Consider the following 24,972-nt stretch of genomic DNA (forward strand, 5'->3'; position numbering starts at 1 on the left):
CGCGCCCCGCCGCCACCGTCTACCCTCCTAGATATGCTTCCACGCCGCCGACAGCCATCGCTACCGCAGCACCGCCAAATTCTCAGCAGATGCGTACACGACGCCGCACCAGAGGCGGTACTCTTTCGTATCTGCTCAACTTATTTATCGCAGCAAGAAAATAGATCGCCACTACTTTACTCTGATTTCTTGTCTTGGTTGCGAAGTTGCCTTTGTCCGGTTTGCACCTTCAGATCCGCCATGGCACGCTCAACACTATACTCCGAATGCTTATGGTTTTCCCCTTTTATATTCCACACTAGTTAAATCACAGTAGACTAAGTTTCAAAATTGGGTCAGTCAATTTTTCAGAGCTCGCCGGAGTTCGCCAGTGCGATCGAAGGGGCTCGGGTGGTTGTGGGGCCTCGCCGAACGAAGAAAACTCGACGCGGGTGGGGGTTGGGGCGGGGGTGGGGGTGGGTGTGGCGGAGGAACACAGGCGGTGGGGGCCGGTGGTCCGGCCGGCGGCCCGTGCGGTGTTCTGTATGGGAAGAATCAGAGACGAGGAAGAAGAAGGGTTAGGAGACGTAGGATCTTCATCCAACCGCCTGAAATGGTCGAGAGACAGCTGGGAGTTGCATTCTTAATGCGCTCTGGTTCATCATGTGTGAGCACTGCGCAACCAACATTTTATTATCCAAAATCTGCTTGCTCTTCTTTACCATGTTCCTCTTCCGTTCTTCTTTAATATGTACTCTCTCCGTTCCTAAATACAAGTCTTTGTATAGATTCCACCATGGACTAAATATGGAGCAAAATGAGTGAATCTACACTCTAAAATGTATCTGGATACATCTGTATGTGATCCATAGTGGAAATCTCTACCAAGACTTATATTTTGGAACGGAGGGAGTATGATAGTAGTACAGTATGTTCCTTGTACTGAAGATGAGCAGGGACATTTGCAGTGTAGAGGTCTATACGGTCGGTTGTGATGGACACTTTGAGCCTCTTTGATTCGTAGGATCGTGTAAACATAGGAATAGGATTTGTAGTGGCCTGCCCACTTGAATCCTATAAGAATAGCAAGGAAATGCAGGGAGCTGTGTCGCCTTTGAGAGTTACACTGATATTAACAGTACCACACCTTCACTTGAAGAGAGCTGGTATCCGAAGCCTTTCTAGCCGTACCGGCAATACTAGCACATATATTCCAGCAAGTTCCACTTTGCTGATTTTACTCTGATGCTTAAGGTTTTCCCGTTATATCTACACTATGATCTGTGTAGCTGCTTTGTGTCGCACTAGCAGCAGTCCACTCTTGAAGCTAAACACTGCAATGACTTACAAAATTGTCACCAAGGCATCGAGTGCCATTCTGGATGCAATGAAACTCATACGCTCCCCACCTGTTGATTCTTGTTCAGAATATGATCCTAATGACTATTCTAACCTCGAGGAGTCAAAGGCAGATGGCCTGTCCTGTTCACCCATGAAGGTGCCTGTTCTCATTTGGCAATGTTTTATTGATTGTGGGTATCTTGCATATGTTGTCTTGCATTTCTTCTACTTTGTTGCACCGCCATCTGCTTAGTTTACTCATCATATATGTCGAGATGCCATGCCCATCCATTATCAATACATATTCCATCTGTCATCTACCATGTTTTTCCACTCAAATGCTGTTCTTGTGCATCAGACATCAAAAAGGAAGAGGGTGATTGCCGAACCTGAAGGAGCACCAGCAAAGTCCTTGAAAAACGTGGTGGTGCCCGAGAAATCAGACAACACCCCACTTATATTGGCTGTACAACCAGTGACACAAAACGTAGGACCGACTCCAGCAGACTGTACCCATACTTCACTGGCCACACCACTAGCCTCACCACACAGGACCTGCACTCCAGCAAAAGGTATACCGATTTCATTTGCCATAGCACCAGCTGTACCACAGAAAAATCCCACTCCAGCAAAAAGTACAGCAAGTCCACCGGCCGAAGACCTATCCCAACTGCAGAGACGGCCAATTCCTGCAGATTGGAACCCCATTCCATTTATTCCCAGTTTAAAAGACAATGCTTTCAATGTTGTTAGGGGCTACGTGCATATATTCCCATCATGGGAAGATTATTGTGAAGACAAACACCATTTTCACATCTTCCTGTCCAACTTACGTGTAAGTGCTATTATTCATGGTTATTATTTTCCTGTTTTCTGCTGATTGAACACATCAATGATTTACATTACATTATTGTAACTAGGCGTGGGTCAATCTGGATAGTCATGACGAGCAAAGCTTGCTTGTGCTTTTCAAGGAAGCATTGCAGCAGTATCGGTGTTACCTGAGGAAATCACACTTTGATGGCAAGTCTATAAACGAATTTCCGGTGAAGTCTCCTGTGCTAAATTTAGAAGACATTGAATGGAAAAACCTTGTTATGCACTGGTCTCGTTCCCAGGATGAGGTACTGTCTATGAAATCACATGACAATTTGAACTTCTACTTTTCCGCATGTGCCTTACGGATCTTTTTTGCAGGAAATCTGCTCGAAGAAGAGTTCCGGTTTGACAAGAATGACAGGATATCGCAAATATGCTGCCCGCTGCTTTGCTCTTGTTAGTACCTGTTGTCCTGTATCACTGTACTTGCATACATACCTAGTACATTATGTGACAGCAGTATGCATGATAGCTTGCTTATCAATTGTTCGCTTCAAATTATCTGATCTGTATGAATGGTTACATTAGTGTAGAATATATCCAATGCCAATGTTTTTTTAGCTCTACATTATTCTTGTAAGTACATGATGTCCTTTATCAGTGTACTTATAATGACAGGTAGTTGTTCATGTACCATCACTCTGCAGCTTATTTTCCTTTGCCCTCCATTTTCTACACATCAGATCTATATTTACTCTTACCATAAGGTTGGTATTGAAGAAGTTTAGCTATGCATTGCTCTTGGCTGTACCTTTTGCCTGTATCGCTGCACTTACATTTACAGCTACTTTGTTATATAGCATCACTCTTCATCTTATCTTAAATATTCTCCATTTTTCATATATTATCACATCTATATTTACTCTTAACAAAATGTAGAATAAAGGCAATGCTTTTGAAGAAGATTCTGTGGTAAACTTCTTGAATTGCCCCCCCCCATCAGCATGGACAAGGCCTTTATAGAGCTTGTCTTCACCAATAATTTAAGTTTGTCCATCTCAAGCCTTCAAACTTTGTTGTATATATTTGGTTAGGCATGACTGCAACAGCTGTTTATTTTTGGTGTTTGCATCAAATTGCTTGTTTAAAGTTTATTATGTAGTTCATAAACAAAAGTTTGTCCTTTCTCAATTTAAGTTTTCAGTTGTACAACCAAGTTTCTTCTTCATACCATGTAAATTAAACTATACAGAGCAAGTGGTCTTCTTTTGCACTGCATGTATGCTTCTGTTCTTCATCCGTAATCCAGTGGTGTGGTGAACCTACCCACTACAGCACAATGTCATATTCTGCAATGTCTTAACTATGAACAATGTCATATCATTCTACTATTATTTAAACCGTCTCTTTATTTGCCAATCTGAAATGGTATAAATTAACAGCACACTAACCATTGATACTTATGAGTTCTTGATCTGTAATCCAGTGGTGTCGTGAAGCTGCCAACTCCTTCACAATATCATTTCCTGCCATGTCTTGACCTGAACAATACCATATTGTGTTAATGCAATTTTAAACTGTGTCACTTTATTCGTCAGTAAGAAATGTGATGAATTGTCAGCACTGATACTTTTATGTGCAAAACCTGTCATCTGTCTGCTTTTTATCTTTCATAGTGAGGAAGATATAAGTGTTGAACAAGCGCAGTCTCATCATCTTGCTCAGCTGCTTGCGCTGCAGCTCCCCAACAGGGCTAACCTTTCTTGAACTCTATTGAAGTGCTGTCGGTTTTGTATATTATTTTGTCGGCGTGTTTATTTGCACTATTGGCGATCTTTGATGCCCAGTGTATGTAATCTGCTGTCTGCTTGTGCTTTATTATCATAGTGGCAAACTTTGATGCCCAGTGGATGTAATATGCCGTAATTTCTTTATTGTATAGTCTAGGTTTTTTCTTATTCACGATGCTGCAGTTATTTTACTGTATATATATATCCTGTCTTCGCAGTAAACCGGCCAAACCGTAAAATTACGGTACATAATCGGGCCGTCATGCAATCACGATGTAGGTTGGGCCTGAAACGTGCCGAACAGCTCACGGGCCGGCAGCAGCCCGAAATGAACCCCGGCCCATGATTGTGCGAATCAAATCACGGGCTTTTAACATGCCAAAATTGTCTCGGTCCTTGTTTGGCCCAATCAGATATCGGCTGCGAGCAGGCCAGATGCAAACCGGGCCGTAGTTAGGCCCAACTATATGACAGGCTTTTAACAGGCCGAAATTAATATAGGGCCGAAATGTTAAACGGGTCCTTAACAGGCCAAAACTAATATCAGGCCGAATTACTAAGTGGGCCTTTAGCAAGTGGGCCCAAAAGCATAGTGTCGAGTTGACGGGCCGAATCTGATATGGCCATAATTGAGCCCAAAGCCTCTTAAAGGGCCGGACCTGATCTGGGCCGTAATTTGGCCCACAACATGGTAGGCTTTTAACGGGCCGGATCTCATATGGGCCACTATTAGGCCCGGAGCGTGGCAGGCCATTAATGGACCGGATCAAATATGGGCCGGCATTTGGCCCAAAACATGGCAGCTAGTTAATGGGCCGGCCTACTAGGGTCCTCAAAATCTTGTGGGCCTACAGCTGGGCCGGCCCATTAATGTCGGCGAAATCTCATGGGCCTTTAGCTGGGCTGGCCCATTATGATCCGCAAGAATCTTGTGGGCCTTTACCTGGGCCGGCCCATTATGGCACACAAAAATCTTGTGGGCCTTTACCTAGGCCGGCCCATTATGGCCCGCAAAATCTTGTGGGCCTTTAGCTGGGCCAGCCCATTATGGTCCGCAAAATCTCGTGGGCCTTTAGCTGGGCCAGCCCATTATGGTCCGCAAAATCTTGTGGGCCTTCAGTTGGGCCGGCCCATTTAAACTTGATGGGCCGGTCCACGTGTCAACATATCATAGGCGCGTCTCGCCCATTGGATGAGTGACACCTATGCCAACGCGGACCTGACATGTGTCTCCTCCAGCCAATGATGATTTTACACGTGGAAAATCCCCATTGGTCGGGGCTGTTAACGGGTTATCGGATCCAAAACCCGACCCGATAGCTTAACGGCGTTCCGTTACGGTGGATGCCACGTGTCGGTCACCCTTGACGAAAGCACTTATGTGACGCGCGATTTATCGTCATGGAAGTGGACACTTCCGTGATGATAATTTTGGTAATGTCATGGAACACTTCTACGACAGCACAGGTATGACTATCTTGATTCTGTCATAAATTTGTCATGGATGTACATGCATGACAAAAAACGCAACCTACTGTGACAAACACGTATCATCCCGGAAGTGTATTTTTTTGTAGTGCTTGTCGGAGCAGAGATCGTGTTCCTCTTATCACGGGATTCTCATCAATACGGGTGTGGGTAACCCAATCGTGCCCGCTGGTATGACTCCTGGATTTTAGGCAAGTTCCAAACGGTCACGCGAAGGACGCTTGATATTCACCCTCTTTATAAAGGGGCCAAGGCCTGTCCTTTTCTTCTCACGCTCGATCCTTCCCTTCCCCCACCTCGAATTCCAACACCCAAGGCTCAGGCTAAGCGCTTCGGACCTTCAATCATGTCCGGATCCAACCTTCAAGGCCGGTGGATGGCCTCCTCTGTCATAGAGGAGGACATCAAGAAGCTAAGAGAAGCCAGGTATCTGACCGCCGAAATCTCGCACAGGCTGCCTGCTCAAGGGCAGGTCATCCCCACTCCCGAACCCAACGAGAGTGTCGTATTTGTTTCCCACTTCCTCCGAGGGCTAGGCTTTAGTCTTGATCCCTTTGTTAGAGGGCTTATGTTCTATTACGGGCTCGATTTCCATGATCTGGCTCCGGATTCCATCCTTCACATCTCGTCGTTCATCGTCGTGTGTGAGGCCTTCCTCTGCATCACCCCACACTTCGGCTTATGGCTCAAGACTTTCCATGTGAAGCCGAAGATGATCGATGGGCGACACGCAGAATGCGGAGGTGCCATAATAAGCAAAGGCGTCGATGCTCCATGGCCAAAGGGTTCCTTCCCGGAGATGTCCAACTTATGGCAGCGGGAGTGGTTTTACATCACGGCTCCCCAAACTACTAAGTGGGCAGCTGCCCCCGCCTTCCGTTCGGGCCCCCCACCACAACTGGCGTCATGGGTTAACAAGGGGCTGGAGTGGGGGCCAGTTAATGACGTGCCGACATTGCAGAGTCGCATCCGAGATCTCCTCAAGAGAGATGTCAGCCTTGTCAAGGTAATGCAAGTCATGCTAGTTTGTCGGGTCCTGCCATGCCAATGTCGACCTCTCCGTATGTGGGAGTTCAACCCGGAAGGACCGCGAACTATTCAGCAATTCTTCGGTGTGACGCTCGAAGAGATGTATGGATTGTTCTTTGGATCACGAATAAAGTGTCCGGACACCACCGAGGATGCGGGTCTGAACTGCAATCGTCCGGATACCCATGTAAGTAATTCTGCGGCCGAACACGCTGTCTTTTTATTTATCACAACATCATTATGAAAAGTCGCTCTTTGACCAGGACTGAACAAGAAAGGCGAAGATGATCAGGTGTTCGGCCCCCCTTCCCGAAGGCTCATCGGATCCTGTACTAGCCAGGATGCTTGAGCTCGCACCTTGTCAAGCGCTGTCAGGGGAAGATAAAGGAAGGAATGAAGAAGCCGAAAGCGGGCCTCACTCATTACTCATCCAAACCGGGGGAATTAATGTCTCCGCAAAGGAGGATAACCGGGGAGAGGAATCTAAAATTCCCTCTCCCCAAGGAAGGAAGAGGACCGCCTCTGAAGACTTGGAGACGAGGGTTTCCAAACGAGGGAAGAAACCTTCGCCAGGGGGCCCTACCCCGGAGGGCATCCTTACCGCACAGTGCCCGCAAGGGGATCAGCCCTCCACCGAGCTGTAAGTGAACAAGAGTACTTTTGGTAAATATATCCTGCTTCATCTCCGAGGACAATAACCGAGACGTATGTCTTGTAGTTCGGATCGTAGCCCTTCTTGACAGAGTTCGTCTTCGGGGGATCTTCTTCCGGAGATGATGGAGAGCGAAACGCCTCCCCCCGTCTCCCCGCCTCATGAGGCGGACGACCCTGAGGTGTTGTCACGGAGGATTTCTCCTGATCCGCCAAGGCCGGAAGGTAACCCTTCGGCCACCCGAAGTCCGGAGGATTTGACTCCTAAGTGTTGGGGAACATAGTAATTTCAAAACATTTCCTACGCACACGCAAGATCATGGTGATGCATAGCAACGAGAGGGGAGAGTGTTGTCCACGTACCCTCGTAGACCGAAAGCGGAAGCGTTAACACAACGCGGCTGATGTAGTCGTACGTCTTCACGATCCGACCGATCAAGTACCGAACGTACGACACCTCTGAGTTCAGCACACGTTCAGCTCGATGACGTCCCTCGAACTCCGATCCAGCCGAGTGTTGAGGGAGAGTTTCGTCAGCACGACGGCGTGGTGACGATGATGATGTTCTACCGACGCAGGGCTTCGCCTAAGCTCTGCTACGATATTATCGAGGTGTAATATGGTGGAGGGGGGCACCGCACACGGCTAAAAGATCGTTGATCAATTGTGTGTCTATGAGGTGCCCCCTGCCCCCGTATATAAAGGAGCAAGGGGGAGGCCGGCGGCCAAGGAGGAGGGCGCGCCAAGGGGGGAGTCCTACTCCCACCGGGAGTAGGACTCCTCCTTTCCTTGTTGGAATAGGAGAAGGGAAGGGAGAAGGAGAAAGAAGGAAGGGGGCGCCCCCCCTCCCTAGTCCAATTCGGACTAGTCCATGGGGAGGGGTGCGGCCACCCTTTGGGGCCTTTCTCTCCTTTCCCGTATGGCCCATTAAGGCCCAATACGAATTCCCGTAACTCTCCGGTACTCCGAAAAATACCCGAATCACTCGGAACCTTTCCGATGTCCGAATATAGTCATCCAATATATCGATCTTTACATCTCGACCATTTCGAGACTCCTCGTCATGTCCCCGATCTCATCCGGGACTCCGAACTCCTTCGGTACATCAAAACACATAAACTCATAATATAACCGTCATCGTAACGTTAAGCGTGCGGACCCTACGGGTTCAAGAACTATGTAGACATGACCGAGACACCTCTCCGGTCAATAACCAATAGCGGAACCTGGATGCTCATATTGGCTCCCACATATTCTACGAAGATCTTTATCGGTCAGACCGCATAACAACATACGTTGTTCCCTTTGTCATCGGTATGTTACTTGCCCGAGATTCGATCGTCGGTATCTCGATACCTAGTTCAATCTCGTTACCGGCAAGTCTCTTTACTCGTTCCGTAATACATCATCCCGCAACTAACTCATTAGTCACAATGCTTGCAAGGCTTATAGTGATGTGCATTACCGAGTGGGCCCAGAGATACCTCTCGGACAATCGGAGTGACAAATCCTAATCTCGAAATACGCCAACCCAACAAGTACCTTTGGAGACACCTGTAGAGCACCTTTATAATCACCCAGTTACGTTGTGATGTTTGGTAGCACACAAAGTGTTCCTCCGGTAAACGGGAGTTGCATAATCTCATAGTCATAGGAACATGTATAAGTCATGAAGAAAGCAATAGCAACATACTAAACGATCGAGTGCTAAGCTAACGGAATGGGTCAAGTCAATCACGTCATTCTCCTAATGAAGTGATCCCGTTAATCAAATGACAACTCATGTCTATGGCTAGGAAACATAACCATCTTTGATCAACGAGCTAGTCAAGTAGAGGCATACTAGTGACACTCTGTTTGTCTATGTATTCACACATGTATCATGTTTCCGGTTAATACAATTCTAGCATGAATAATAAACATTTATCATGATATAAGGAAATAAATAATAACTTTATTATTGCCTCTAGGGCATATTTCCTTCACTAAGGAGAGCAACAGAAAGAGTCCGGGACTGTCCGGTGCACAACCGGAGGTACCGATGGGTCTTCTGGAGCAAGCGGCTATCTCAGAGGCGCATCGTACTTTAATGGGTACGGTGGTTGAGAAGATTTCATCCGCCAAAAGTGGGTTGCATGAAGCTTTTACGAGCCTGCTAAAAGGCTTTGAGGTACGCAAAGTAATATATATTTTGACGGTACCGCACATGCTAGGTGTGCCCTATACAGATAGTAGCCCCTGAGACTCTGGTTGCTGTCCAAAGGCGGCAAACAGAGGATCATAGTCCCAGGTAATGATCATGCTGCTTTCATATGCAGGCGGCTGAGGGTCCGGTGGCTGGCCGGATGTAACACCCCGGATGTAACTTTCCATATTTGTAACTCCGACTCTTGCCATTTTCAGCTATACGTTATGATATTCCCTTCGTGGTCGGGTTTTGTTTTTTGTTTTTGCATTTTGTTCATGTCATGCATTTCATATCATGTCATCATGTGCATTGCATTTTCATATGTGTTCGTCTCATGCATCCGAGCATTTTCCCCGTTGTCTGTTTTGCAATCCGGCGCTCCTAGCTCCTCCGATGCACCCCTCTTGTTTTCTTTCGTGAGCGGGTGTCAAACATTCTTGGAATGGACCGAGGCTTGTCAAGTGGCCTTATTACACCACCCGGAGACCACCGGTCAAGTTTCGTTCCATTTGGAGGTCGTTTGGTACTCCAACGGTTAACCGGGCATCCGCAAAGTCCATTTGAGTGTCCAGAAAAAACCCCCCTAAAAACCAGCCCAAAACCCACCAAACTCTCTTCCATGCTCTAGGTCGTTTGATCACGATTGTGTGGGCGAAAACCGCACCTCATTTGGAGCCTCCTAGCTCCCTCTACCTATTTATATGTGAGCCTCCCGAAAAACGCACGCAGTCCAAACCCTAGCAACTTCCCTCGCGCCGCGCCGGACGTGTCCGTCCGCGCCGGACACATCTCCACCGACGGCCGCAGCGAATCGGGCGCCGCCACGTCACCCCGCCGGCCCCTCTCTCTCCTCCACCGCGCGGCCCGCCTGAGCCCGTCCCCGGCCCCCGTGGCCCGAGCCCGCGCCGTCCACCCGCGCGCCACCCGCCGCCTCAGCGCCGCCGCGCCCCGCCGCCGGCGACCCGCGCGCCACCCGCCGTGCTCGCCGCCGCCGTCGCCCGCGGGCCCCGCCGCCCTCCTCGCCGGCGCCGCTGCCTCCACTCCCTCCTCCCGCGTCGCCGGAGCCGCGCGCGCCTCCCTCCCCTTCCCCAGCGCCGGCGACCGCGAGCTCCCTCGAACGTCGGCCTCGATCCGATCTGGTATAACTCCGGGCGTTGACTTTCTCTTTCCCCCGAAACTGGCAAGTCCTGTGATTTTTACTGCAAGTGCCCCTGTTCCTCTTTGCATAACTTCTTGCATGTAGCTCCGATTCATGCATGTAGTATGTCAAATTGTTCGTCTTGTGATGCTCTACATTTTGTTCAATTGCACCATGTTCATTAGAGGCCATATTGATGCCCAAATCTCTGTTGCAAGAGGGCTAGTTGCTGTTATCTCCTGGTTCTTAGCAGAACTTGGAGATTTGTCATTTTTGTATCTTTAAATCTGTGCATCTTATGGGCATGAGCTCTACATGTGTTTTGTTGTATGCCATGCCATATTTCCAAGGGTGTATGCCATGTATTTTTGTGATCTCTGTGGTGACTAGCACAAGCATGCAAAGTAGGCTCCGTATTGTTTCTGATTTCAGGGACTTGGTGATTTCTCTAAGTCCTTGTCTGCTGTTATTTTGTTGCCACGTAAACTTGATGCTACAGAGAGATCCATGCATATTTTGGAGATGTTCAGTAAGGATGTTTTGGAGATATAGTTGTAATTGATCCATTCCTGTCCTTGTTTGCAATTATGGAGTGCCATAGCAATGCTCAATCTTGCTCTACTTTTGCTATAAAATATTTCTGGCAGATTCTTAACATGATATTCATTTTTGCCAAGCTTATTGTAGTTGATCCATACATGCTATGCTTTTTTTTCTTGCCATGGTTAGCTTCATAAACATGCCATCTTGCTGTAGGTATGATTGTTTTGTCATGCATTGCTCTGTAGTGAGTGCATCAAGCTCACAAAGAGGCCTTCATATTATAGTTTCTGCCATGCTCTGTTTTTCTGCCAAGTCTGGAACCTGATAACGAAACTTGCTATGTTTACATGCTTGCCATCATATCTTCTTGTCCTTTTTGACTTATGGTCAGTAAGGGCATTTTGTCATATGCATTTAGTAGAACACTGCTATGCCTTGTTTTGCTATGTTAAGTTCCTGTAGCATGTCGATTTCGTGCTCTGAACATTGCTACCTGATGCTGTTTACTGCCATGTCCAGTTTTTCACCAAGTCTGTGATCCTGTTATCTTTTGCACTTTTGCCATGCTTGTTTGAGCTTGATATGTTGTGATCTAGCCGGATCTCAGTGTTCATATTTTGTCAAGCATCTCCTGTAGATTACTGTCATATGCTTTGTTGCTATGTTGGGGTAATGTAGCATTGTTACTTGTTGCATTTTAAGTGCTATCATGCTGTTAAACGCAGATTCGTGTCATTCTTGTTTTGCTTGCCATTTGCAAACCGTGCATCCGTTTCCGGTGATCTTTATATCTATTTCGACCGAAATCATATCATCTTTCCAGTGGCATGCTTGGTTTGACAAGTTACTGCCTTGTTCATCATTTTCCTTCCGGAGCACGCATATGCATCACATATCATACATGTGTTGCATCATGTTGCTTGTGCATTCCTCGTGATTGATTGTGGTTCCGTTGCTTGTGTTCTTGTCTTGGGTAGAGCCGGCAGACGAGTTCGTGAACGAGGAACCTGTTGAGTACGCTTACGAGGATCAAGCTTTCGACAACTCTGAGAACCTTGCAGGCAAAATGACCACCCCTCGAAATCACTTCTATCTTTGCTTTGCTAGTTGTTCGCTCTATTGCCATGCTGCGCTACCTATCACTTGCTATGTCATGTCTCCCATTTTTCCATGTCAGCCTCTAACCATCCTTTCCTAGCAAACCGTTGTTTGGCTAAGTTATCGCTTTTGCTCAGCCCTTCTTATAGCGTTGCTAGTTGCAGGTGAAGTTGAAGTTGGTTCCATGTCGGATCATGGATATGTTGGGATATCACAATATATCTTATTTAATTAATGCATCTATATATTTGGTAAAGGGTGGAAGGCTCGGCCTTATGCCTGGTGTTTTGTTCCACTCTTACCGCCCTAGTTACTGATATACCGGGATTATGTTCCTTGAGTTTGCGTTCCTTACACGGTCGGGTGATTTATGGGACCCCCTTGACAGTTCGCCTTGAATAAAACTCCTCCAGCAAGGCCCAACCTTGGTTTTACCATTTTCCACCTAAGCCTTTTCCCCCGGGTTTTCGCGAGCCCGAGGGTCATCTTTATTTTTAAACCCCCGGACTAGTGTTCCTTCGAGTGCTGGCCCAAACTTGGCGATGTCCGGCGCCCACTGGGCAACCAGGGTCTATGCCAACCCGACGTCTTGCCCATCCGGTGTGCCCTGAGAACGAGATATGTGCAGCTCCTATCGTGATTTGTCGGCACATTCGGGTGGCTTTGCTGGTCTTGTTTTACTATTGTCGAAATGTCTTGTAAACCGAGATTCCGAGACTGATCGGGTTTTTCCGGGATAAGGTTTATCCTTCGTTGACCGTGAGAGCTTATGATGGGCTAAGTTGGGACACCCCTGCAGGGTATTATCTTTCGAAAGCCGTGCCCGTGGTTATGAGGCAGATGGGAATTTGTTAATGTCCGGTTGTAGAGAACTTGTCACTTGAACCAATTAAAATACATCAACTGCGTGTGTAGCCGTGATGGTCTCTTCTCGGCGGAGTCCGGGAAGTGAACACGGTCTGAGTTATGTTTGACGTAAGTAGGAGTTCAGGATCACTTCTTGGTCATTGCTAGATGACGACCGTTTCGTTGCTTCTCTTCTCGCTCTCTCTTGCGTTTGTTAGCCACCATATATGCTTATTGCCGCTGCAGCTCCACCTCATTACACCTTCCTTTCCTATAAGCTTAAATAGTCTTGATCTCGCGGGTGTGAGACTGCTGAGTCCTCGTGACTCACAGATTCTACCAAAACAGTTGCAGGTGCCGACGATGCCAGTGCAGATGATGGGGTCGATCTCAAGTGGGAGTTCGACGAGGAACGTGGTCGTTACTATGTGTCTTTTCCTGATGATCAGTAGTGGAGCCCAGTTGGGACGATCGGGGATCTAGCTTTTGGGGTTGTCTTATTTTCATTTGGATCTTGACCATAGTCGGTCTATATGTTTGTATTTTGGATGATGTATGAATTATATTTATGTATTGTGTGAAGTGGCGATTGTAAGCCAACTCTTTATCCCATTCTTGTTCATTACATGGGATTGTGTGAAGATGACCCTTCTTGCGACAAAACCACTATGCGGTTATGCCTCTAAGTCGTGCCTCGACACGTGGGAGATATAGTCGCATCGTGGGTATTACAAGTTGGTAATCAGAGCCATCCCCGACTTAGGAGCCCCCTGCTTGATCGAATCGCTGGCGTTGTTGAGTCTAGAACAAAAATGTTTTGAGTCTTAGGATTATATATATCGGAGAGTAGGATTCTTTTTACTCCTCAGTCCCTTCGTCGCTCTGGTGAGGTCTCCTGACGTAGAAGTTTTGACTATTCTCTCCTCAAATTTCACTAAATTTTTTTAAGGATCACGCGGGTATCTTGGAATCGTTCCGATGGTTTTGTGACGAGAACATTGTTCTTGGTGCCTCCTGACATTTAGGGGTTGTGGCAGTGTCCCGGGGAGTTGAGCTCCGAGGTGTTGTCGTCACAATTTTATCGTTGCAGTTCTGGAATACCTGAGTTCCGCCGACATCGAAATCTCTTTTATGCAGTTGTTGGTGAGATCACCTCGACGCCACCCAGTACTGGGGCGGGAGTTCGGGAGTATTGCCATAACTTGTATAACGGATGTTTTTTTCGAAGGTTGAGGTAAACGATTTCCGAAGGTTTCTTGGTTATGTGTTGACGGATGGATACAGCTGGATCTAGGGATTGCTAGTTTGGGTGATATATTTTGTGTCCCCTGTATCCCCAACACCAGATTGCATAACCAGAAAGTTTCGGGAGTTTATAAGTGGGAATTCTAGTAGCCTTAGGATATCTTTCCGACAGACGCATGATATGAGATTGGGGTTCGACGTCTAGTGGTCCGCCTGTACACGGTTGGTTTTACAGTGGTCTCGTAGTGTCTTAAAGAGTCCTTGGCTATGCCGACTCGGGGACGCTTCGTATGTCATGTGCACAGCCTTGTACATGATGGTGTTGTACGATTGAGCCCGTGTGGGCCCCACCACGAAAACTTCGGACGAAATATCTATCATATGTTTGTTCCGGCTTATTCTGCAAGCCAATACTTTGTTTTGTTTTGTATTGTGGTATTCGAGTTGCTTCGAAGTCAATTGTTGATTCCATATCTTTTTCTAAGTGGCTTCTCAACTTATGGAAGTGTGATGATTTACTACGGAATTCATTCGTTCATCCTCGTTCGAATGTTTATTGTGAAGACTATATGTTGCAATTTCTATCCGTTGATTCTACTTGTCTATTTGTCTATCAAGATGCTAACGGATGTCACCCTCTTCAGGATGGCTCCGCCAACGCGTCAGAATCCGGATCGCAATGAAGGGAGTCAAGCGAACCCTCCGCCACCACCTCCGCCTCCGGAGGCATGGCAAGCTATCATGGTAGCCACCAACGCTAATGCTCAGATGATTCTGCAACTCTTGCAAGAACGTACCCAAGGGCAAGGCAATCAAGGTCAAGGCAACAATCAGTTTCACTTCGCTACACTCAACCAGTTTCTCGCAAATCAGCCCAAGTCTTTCAGCTACTGTGCCGAGGCCACGGATGCCGATGATTGGCTCGTGGACATCAACAAGCATTTTGAATGTAGCAATGTCAGGCCTGAGGACTATGTCAAGTTCGCTTCTTTTCAGCTCAAGGACCAAGCTGCTGATTGGTTTCAACAATACAAAGATTCCAGAGGAGGTCGTATGATCACTTGGACTGACTTCTGTCGGGACTTCAAAGCGCACCACATTCCACAAAGTGTTGTTGAGAGCAAGCGTGAGGAGTTCCACAATCTCAAGCAAGGCAACATGTCTGTGTATCAATACAACATCCAGTCTGTGTATCATCTGGACGAGCACTATTTTGAAGAAGTCCTAGAAGGCGCTCGTTTAATAGAGGCTCAGTGCTCGAAGAGTATCATGTTCTAGTGACATGTGTCCCAATTGTAAAAACAATGCTATTTTGATTATAAAGGCTGTGTTTATACTTTTGCCTGAAAGTATTATGATGCCTCCTGTGCAGCCGTTTATGTATGTATATAACCTGAAAGTTTGCAGTCGTCGGCTTCAGCCCCCATGCATATAATGCGGGGTTGTTCGAAAAAGCGCGTATTCACACTTGATCCAACGTCTTGGTCCATTAAGGAGGTGATAGTGCAGCGAACAAGGCAATCAGACTATATTGCTTTAACACTTTCACTTAGCTATAGGAGTTTGATGGTGGGGCTACTATATAGCCCCTGGTACTTCCGCGTCTATCCGAATACGGTGCGCGTACATACATGACCGGGAAACCGGTCCTTCGTTAATGCGGAGGAATCGCGAAGATTCCGCTGAGTCATCGAGTGGTTGACCAGTCTCGCGCTTTATCATGACAGTCAGTTTTCGGCTTTCTCTACTGAGGTGCTCGTCCAGATGAACCAGGGCACAATTGTAGTAGTTCTCCCGGTGCCACCTTAGCCGATAGAGCGGAACGTAAGGTAGCAAAACACGGGAGCCGGGAAAACCCAACTATTGACCAAAGACATGACTCGGAGCTGATGCATATAAGGCCAAACTCGCGACGCCGAACACTCCCTAAGGTATTCGGTCTTTACAACATATACTGGGCCGAGTAACGCCCTTGATAATGAACCCTGAATTTCCAGGTACGTGCATTAGTCTGGCGTGGCGAAATGCCAATAACGCCAACATCCCTCTCAGTTGTGTTGAGTATCCGAAGGGTGTGAAGCAACAAGAGACAGTAAGAAAGGTTTGCACATGGTCTTAATCTAAAAAGAAACCTTTGAGCGGGGCCCTGCTGCACGTCTGCGCCTGTGTCTCCGTTGTGCCGTATCCTGGAAGGGTGTAGCACGATTATCATCTGTAAAAGAGAAAAACTTAGGTGAAAGTCTTCGTGCGAAAATTGATTATTCTTAATAAACCATTACAATTCAGTCTAAATAAGGTCAACCCGAACTGTAGTTCTTTTTACATGCGGGAAGCCCCTAACACCACCTATGGGGGTATATCCATCGAACCAATCTCAGGTTTATCTGAGCTGTTACAGCCAGTGTTGTGCCGGACTCGTCTAGCCGTGTCCGCGGTCTTGACGACCGATCATTTATTCTGGTTGGAGAGGCCGGTCAGTGTTTGGCTGCTAAAGCTGCCACACATTCTTCCGCACGGAAGGAACGCTCTGTGTTTCCGCTAACTATGATGATGCCACGTGGACCGGGCATCTTAAGCTTAAGATAACCGTAATGCGATACTGCGTTAAAATGAGCGAAGGCCGTTCTTCCGAGCAGTGCTTGATAGCCGATTCGGAATGGAGCGATGTCGAAGGTTAACCTTTCACTTCGGAAGTTGTCGGGAGAACCGAATACAACCTCTAGTACTAGAGAGCCCGTGCAGCGGGCCTCTGGGCCTGGTATTACTCCTTTAAAGGTAGTATTGCTTTGGTTAATTCTTGTCGGGTCTATCCCCATTTTGCGGACTGTGTCCTGATATATCAGATTGAGACTACTGCCACCGTCCATAAGGACTCGGGTGAGATGGTATCCGTTAATTATCGGGTCTAGCACCAAGGCAGCCGATCCTCCGTACCGGATACTAGTCGGGTGATCCCTGCGATCGAAAGTGATCGGGCAGGCCGACCAAGGGTTGAACTTGGGGGTGACGGGCTCCATGGCGCATATGTCTCGGAGTGCGCGTTTGCTCCTCCTCTTCGTTACGTGAATCATGTTCACTGTTTTGACCTCTGGTGGGAATTTTTTCTGTCCCCCAGTGTTTTGCCGGCGAGGCTCATCCTCGTCTTCACTTGTTGTCTCCCTCCCCTTGTGTTCGGCGTTTAGCTTGCCGGCCTGCTTGAAGACCCAGCATTCTCTATTGGTGTGATTTGTAGGTTTGTCGGAGGTGCCATGAATCTGACATAATCTGTCTAGAATCTTGTTTAGGCTGGACGGTCCATCTCGGCTGCCTTTAAATGACTTTTTCCGTTGACCGGGTTGAGAGCCCCTGAATCCAGCGTTTACCGCCGTGTTGTCTGGGCTGTCTTCATTGCTTCGACGCTTGCTTTTATGGCGTCGCGGTTTCCCATTACCATCCCTGATTTCGGATGTGCCTGGGTCGCTGGTGCCGCTACGGGCCAGCCAACTATCTTCGCCCGCGCAAAAGTGGGTCATAAGGCTTGTTAAGGCTGCCATTGTCCTCGGTTTTTCCTGGCCAAGGTGTCTGGCGAGCCATTCGTCCCGGACACTGTGTTTGAAAGCCGCTAAGGCTTCGGCGTCCGGGCAGTCGACAATTTGATTCTTCTTAGTGAGGAATCTGTTCCAAAGCTTTCGGGCTGACTCTCCGGGCTGTTGAATTATATGACTTAAATCGTCTGCATCCGGAGGTCGGACATAGGTCCCTTGAAAATTAGCCCTAAAAGCATCCTCAAGCTCTTCCCAACTTCCAATTGAGTTTTCAGGGAGGCTCTTCAGCCAGTGCCGAGCTGGTCCTTTCAACTTGAGGGGCAAGTATTTGATGGCGTGGAGATCATCTCCGCGAGCCATATGGATATGAAGGATAAAGTCCTCAATCCAGACCCCAGGGTCTGTCGTTCCGTCGTATGCCTCTATGTTCACGGGTTTGAATCCCTCTGGAAATTCGTGATCCAGCACCTCATCGGTGAAGCATAGGGGGTGCGCGGCACCCCTGTATTTGGATGTGTCATGGCGTTCTGACGGTTGTAGTGTTCGGTTTTGATTCTGTGCCGGAGCGCGCTTCCTAGATCCGTAGATGGACTTGGTCATACCGACATCGTTAGCCGCCCTATCACGGCCACGGGGTGGTCGATCCGGCTGATCGGCCGTTTTATTTTCGGCTGTATAGGCTCTAAAGCCTCGTCATCGAATCCAGGCAGCAGCTTGCGCTTTGGCTAGCTCTTTGTGTGGCGACTGCCATCGTACTTTTCTTCAGTGCCGAGCACTTTGTTCCATCTGCTGTTGAGTGTATTTTGTGCGGCCTTAAGCCTTTGCTTCTGCTTCTTTAGACTCCTCGCGGTGGCAATAAGCCTTCTATGGAGGTTTTCTTGCTCCAAGTGCCTTTCCGGGATGATGTGTGCATCGTCGTCCGGACTGTTCTCCTCTCCGGAGACAGGTTTATTAGCTTTTACCCTCGGCGTCGCCGTGATCGGACAGCGGCTCTGTACTATGTTCGCCGTCCGCTGGCTCATCCTGCTGCGTCGCTGGGTCCATGTGGCCGTCGTTTCCTTTGGAGTCGATTGGGGTATTATTCTTTCTTGTGCTGTTATCGCTGTTTTTGCCGAGGTGGGATTTTGAGCGGCGCCTACGTCATCGCTTTGGTTGCTTCTCGAGGGAACTATCCTTCGCTGCTTCTTCCCGTTCCTCGTCGTTGTTTTCTTTAGGGGTGTCCACCATGTATATATCGTATGATGAGGTGGCAGTCCAGCGCCCTGTGGGCGGTGGTTCCTGTTCTTCTCCTGCATCGTCGTCCATACCGTCGATGTCTTCGGAGTCGGAATCAAGCATGTCGGTTAAATCGTCGACAGTGGCTATCAAGTGGGTGGTGGGTGGGGACCGAATTTCTTTGTCGTCCGCTTCCCAGTCGAGCCGGACATAGTTCGGCCGAGGGTCTCCTGACAAGGAGAGAGACTTTAAAGAATCTAGCATGTCACCCAAGGGCGAGTGCTGGAAAATATCCGCGGAGGTAAACTCCATGATCGGTGCCCAATCAGATTCGATAGGCACGGACGCAGGCGGTTTGGAGCTCGTGGCCGGGGACGAATCCAAGGGTCTGGCAACACGGGTCTCATAAGAGGTGAAGTCAGTATTCGGCTTTATCGCCGCTGAGTGTGCGGCCTCCGTGGCGGGGTCCATCCGCCCGTCCTCGGCCGGTGCAATCTGCTGTGGATTGAGGGCCGGAGTAGCCACAGGTGTGATCTCCCGAACACCGTCCGACGACAGAGCTAAGTCATGCTCGTCGTGATTATGCGGCGCACCTGACATAGGCTCGAATCCGTCAAAGATCAAGTCTCCGCGGATGTCGGCAGTATAGATTAAGTTTCCAAACCTGACCTGACGGCCAGGGGCGTAGCTCTCGATCTACTCTAGATGGCCAAGCGAGTTGGCCCGCAGTACAAAGCCGCCGAATACGAAGATCTGTCCGGGGAGAAAAACCTCACCCTGGATCGCATCGTTGTCGATGATCGAAGGAGCCATCAAGCCTTATGGTGATGGCACAGTGGAACTCTCAATGAAAGCACCAATGTCGGTGTCAAAACCAACGGATCTCAGTAGGGGGTCCCGAACTGTGCGCCTAAGGCGGATGGTAACAGGAGGCGGGGGACACAATGTTTACCCAGGTTCAGGCCCTCTCGATGGAGGTAATACCCTACTTCCTGCTTGATTGATCTTGATGATATGAGTATTACAAGAGTTGATCTACCACGAGACCGTAGAGGCTAAACCCTAGAAGCTAGCCTATGATTATGATTGTTCTTGTCCTACGGACTAAACCCTCCGGTTTATATAGACATAGGAGGGGGCTAGGGTTACACAGAGTCAGTTACAAGGGAGGAGATCCACATATCCGTATTGCCAAGCTTGCCTTCCACGCAAAGGAGAGTCCCACCCGGACACGGGACGAAGTCTTCAATCTTGTATCTTCAGAGTCCAACAGTTCGGCCAAAGTATATAGTCCGGCAGTCCGAGGACCCCCTAATCCAGGACTCCCTCAGCGGGAACGACTACGCCGCGCACAAGGCGGTGGTCGCGATGCGGTCGCCGGTCTTCTGCGCCCAGTTCTTCGGGGCGCTAGCGGACAAGCCGGGCAGCTGCCACGTGAGGATCCATGACATGAAACCCGCGGCCTTCGAGGCTGTTCTCCACTTCATCTACACGGACGCCTTGCCCCCCTTCGTCAAGGACGGTGGTGGTTCGAAGTGAAGCCAGAGAGAGATGATGTGCGACTGGCTTGCGGCGGCGGACCGGTACGGCCTGGAGAGGATGAGGCTGCTGTGCGAGAGCGCGCTGCACGAGACCATCGACGTGGAGAACGCCGCGTGCACGCTGGAGGTGGCAGACCGGCACCATTGCCCACAGATCAAGGCTTTCTGCGTGGACTACATCGTGTCGCCTGGTGTGCTGACGGATGTGCTGGCAACCGAGGGGTACAAGCAGCTGAAGGCGAATTACCCCTCTCTTCTTGTTGATGTCCTGGAAAAATTAACCTGGAAGCAACGGGTAGAAATTATCGCAAAGTACTAGTGTCAAAAACGTTCTTATATTATGGGATGGAGGGAGTAGTACGCTTCAAATCCGCAAAAGTACTTGTTGATGGAGTTTATTTCGTTGCTCTCTGGACACTTCTGTTTGTCACTCACTTACTATCGTTGATGTCCTTAGGGCATCTCCAATGATCCGTAAATTTGCTCTAGCATGAGTCCGTGGGCAGAGAGGGCCAGATGCCGAAAGCCGTCATCCAATGTTGCCCGCATACATTTCAACTACTGTTTGAACTAAACAGACAAAATTCATGCAAACACGACAGATTTCATATAAACAGGACGAGCGACATTTTTTAACCTAAAACTATACCGGACTAAGGTAAAACTAGTCCGCGGCAGGCGTCGGCGAATATCCATCCCCATGACACGGATACCCTTGACTAGTCTATAGCCGGCTGCGACGGATCTCCATTGTCTTTCCCATGTCCGGCAACCCGCTCTTCGGACTGCCGTGAGTCCCAAGAGGTATATGCTTCAGAGCAAAGGGCGGCTCGCTTCCCCATGTTCGGCAGCGCCGCTCATTTGAGTGCAACCGCCGGGATGTGCTTCAACTGGAGGGGAAGATGGCGACGGTGGCCTGCGACCGGGCAAAACACCGGCTGTGTACGCCGGCGCCGCCTCGGTGGTGCCCTTCATGGGACCGAAGCGGCGACGGCCTCCCATGCTCTTCTTCTCCTCAATGATGGCGGCGGACAAGGATGTGCTGACCACCGGTTCGTCAATCTCCGTGAAGCCGACTTCTTTCTCCACCCGCAGGGCGTGCTTACGCGGACGTTGACAACGGATCGCACGGTGGCAGGCACGGGAGGAGCGGTTCGACAGGCCGTTGTCCACGGCAGCAAGGATGCCTGAATGACGCGTCGGCTTGGAGCTTCTGCCTCCGCGAGCTGGCCTGCGCCAGCTTGGAGCATTGAGGGTGGTGGACCAGAGAGGTTCCTGGCTCGCATCTGGCGGGCTCGACGAGCCACCCAGCCGACTTTTATGCCAGAGAACTCCTCTTCCTGCTCGTTGAATGCCATGGACATTGTGGAGAAAATGGTGCAAGGAGGAGATGGGAGCGGAGTGTGGTGCGAGTTTTGCCTACGTCTGGCACCTTTTAAATAGCGGGCGGACAGCCGAAGCCAACCGATGTTGTGCTTAATGACAGGCGGCTCACAAACGATCGTTTGGCCGGAGTAGGTTTCTGAGCACACGCGCGTGTTTAATGAAGGAAGGTGGCAGTCTGTGGCCGTTTGAATGCGGCGAGGAGGCGTTTTCAGCCGGGTGTGCAGCAGGCGGCGCTCGCTCGGCCTGCGCGCCGCTTCAATGTCGGCGTCAGTGAATGGTCGCGTCCGTTCTGTGTCGGGATCAATGTGAATGCGGGCAGCTGACGCCGGGTGAAACGCGCCCGGGCGCGAGCCAGGTTTTTTCTATGGGCCGGGGAAGCCAGACGCGAGCATGGCAGCCATCTGGACGCCCGCAAAGCTCCCCCACCCGGTCTTCAGTTTGTGGGGAAAAGTATGTCCGGACCATCGAGCGGACCGATACAGACCCGTGTTGGATGGCACAACAAGTCCGAACCGCACACGGTCCAGACGTATGTAGGCGGTTTAACGGTCCGCGTTGAAGATGTCCTTATGGGTTATCTTATTTATTTCCTTTTTGCATTTTTGGAAGAATGACCTTCTTAAGGCAACTTTGTTTCATCGGTAAGTACTAGAAAAATGAGAATACTAGTTTTTCATTGATGGTGCTATTCGTTCATTTTGATTTTAAGCAACTGAGTAAAGAAAATAGAGAAGTGCTTTCCATTGTATGGCATGGTTAGCAGCCATGCTTTGGTTGTAGAGGCTATTCGCGAAGGTATTATAGCATCTACAACTGTGCAGCTCAAACCCCCTCCCCCTCAAACACGAGGGCGAACGCCCCCGGTCACTCATGGATAAAAATATGACACAGATGGGAGTCTCAAATGGCCTCAAACGTCTACCGACACATCTCATATTCAGCCTAAATGTATAGTAGATATGGGGAGGCCTGGACACGTCTGTCACGTAGGACCCGACACCTGACCCCACCATAAATTGCATCAAATCCATCCGCGACCTATCGATTTCATTTGCTCTCTCCTCTCTTCTTCGTTCTCTGTGTCGGACGTCTCGTGGCTCCATGGCCACTGCTACTCCGCCGCTGTTCTGAGCCTCAGTGTCGTCAACATCGGCACCATAGTCCCCCCATATGTGCTCACAACCGCGGATATCGTCACTAGGTCGGAGGCCATCGCGGTAAGTTTAACAACTTTCGGGCCACACCTCGCCCTTGATGTGTTTAACACATTGTCCGACCATGTTTTCTGTGATTTATCTGTAGGGGAAACTATGGATTCTGATGTTTTGTTGGACAAGGCGTATGGACCAACGGAGCTTGATAATTGATTGAAGATGAGTTCCTTGATTCGTTGGATTCGGGCGAAGAAGTGGATATGATCATGCAAGACAAAATTGACCGGCAGGTGGAGCATATTCTCAATTTTGAGGGCTCAATCGCCGTTTTCGTATGCGTAAATCATTGTTTTTGCACGTTGTGGAGGGAGTAGAGGCACATGATGACTACTTCAAGCTCACTAGAGATTGTTGCGGCAAAATTTCTTTCTCTGCTAAGCAAAAATGCACGGCTGCTCTGAGGATGTTTGCACTTGCATGGTACCGCTGCCGATGCCGTTGGTGAGATGGACCAGATGAGAAAGAGCACATGCTTGAAGACTACTATCAGGTTGCCCGTGTCATGATGCAGGTGTTCGGAGTTGAGTATCTGAGAGAACCAAAAGTGCATGACACATAGAAGTTGTTGGCTATTGGAGATGCAAGAGGTTTTCTAGAAATGCTCGGATCAATCGATTGCATGCATGGGGGGTGATAACCCACAAGTATAGGGGATCACAACAGTTTTCGAGGGTAGAGTATTCAACCCAAATTTATTGATTCGACACAAGGGGAGCCAAAGAATATTCTCAAGTATTAGCAGTTGAGTTGTCAATTCAACCACACCTGGATAACTTAATATCTGCAGCAAAGTAATATGATAGTAGTGGTAATGGTAACAAAAGTAATAGTAGCAAAAGTAATATTTTCGGGTTTTGTAGTGATTGTAACAGTAGCAACGGAAAAGTAAATAAGCGAAGAACAATATGTGAAAAGCTCGTAGGCATTGGATCGGTGATGGAGAATTATGCCGGATGCGGTTCATCATGTAACAAGCATAACATAGGGTGACGCAGAACTAGCTCCAATTCATCAATGTAATGTAGGCATGTATTCCGAATATAGTCATACGTGCTTATGGAAAAGAACTTGCATGAAATCTTTTGTCCTACCCTCCCGTGGCAGCGGGGTCCTAATGGAAACTAAGGGATATTAAGGCCTCCTTTTAATAGAGTACCGGAACAAAGCATTAGCACATAGTGAATACATGAACTCCTCAAACTACGGTCATCACCAGGAGTGGTCCCGATTATTGTCACTTCGGGGTTGCCGGATCATAACACATAGTAGGTGACTATAGACTTGCAAGATAGGATCAAGAGCTCACATATATTCATGAAAACATAATAGGTTCAGATCTGAAATCATGGCACTCGGGCCCTAGTGACAGGCATTAAGCATAGCAAAGTCATACCAACATCAATCTCAGAACATAGTGGATAGTAGGGATCAAACCCTAACAAAACTAACTCGATTACATGATATATCTCATCCAACCCATCACCGTCCAGCAAGCCTACGATGGAATTACTCACACACGGCGGTGAGCATCATGAAATTGGTGATGGAGGATGGTTGATGATGACGATGGGGACGAATCCCCCTCTCTGGAGCCCCGAACGGACTCCAGGTCAGCCCTCCCGAGAGGTTTAGGGCTTGGCGGTGGCTCCATATCGTAAAACGCGATGAATCCTTCTCTCTGGTTTTTTCTCCGCGAAAGCAAATATATAGAGTTGGAGTTGAGGTTGGAGGAGCTCCAGGGGGCCCACGAGGTAGGGGGCGCGCCCCAGGGAGGCAGGCGCGCCCCCACCCTCGTGGCTAGGGTGTGGGCCCCCTGGTCTTCATCTTTTGCAAGGATTTTTTATTATTTCCAAATAGACGTTCCGTGAAGTTTCAGGTCATTCCGAGAACTTTTGTTTCTGCACATAAATAACACCATGGAAAGTCTAGTGAAAACA

At 48.7% G+C, this 24,972-nt stretch overlaps 1 pseudogene; it reads left to right on the plus strand.

The window, feature by feature from the left end:
- LOC120969025 (BTB/POZ and MATH domain-containing protein 1-like) overlaps positions 1–20,754 on the plus strand; it is a 41,912-nt pseudogene extending 21,158 nt beyond the window's left edge.
- The last annotated feature ends 4,218 nt before the right edge of the window (positions 20,755–24,972 follow it).

The sequence above is a fragment of the Aegilops tauschii genome, chromosome 7 (genome assembly GCF_002575655.3).
Source record: "Aegilops tauschii subsp. strangulata cultivar AL8/78 chromosome 7, Aet v6.0, whole genome shotgun sequence".
NCBI lineage: Eukaryota > Viridiplantae > Streptophyta > Magnoliopsida > Poales > Poaceae > Aegilops > Aegilops tauschii.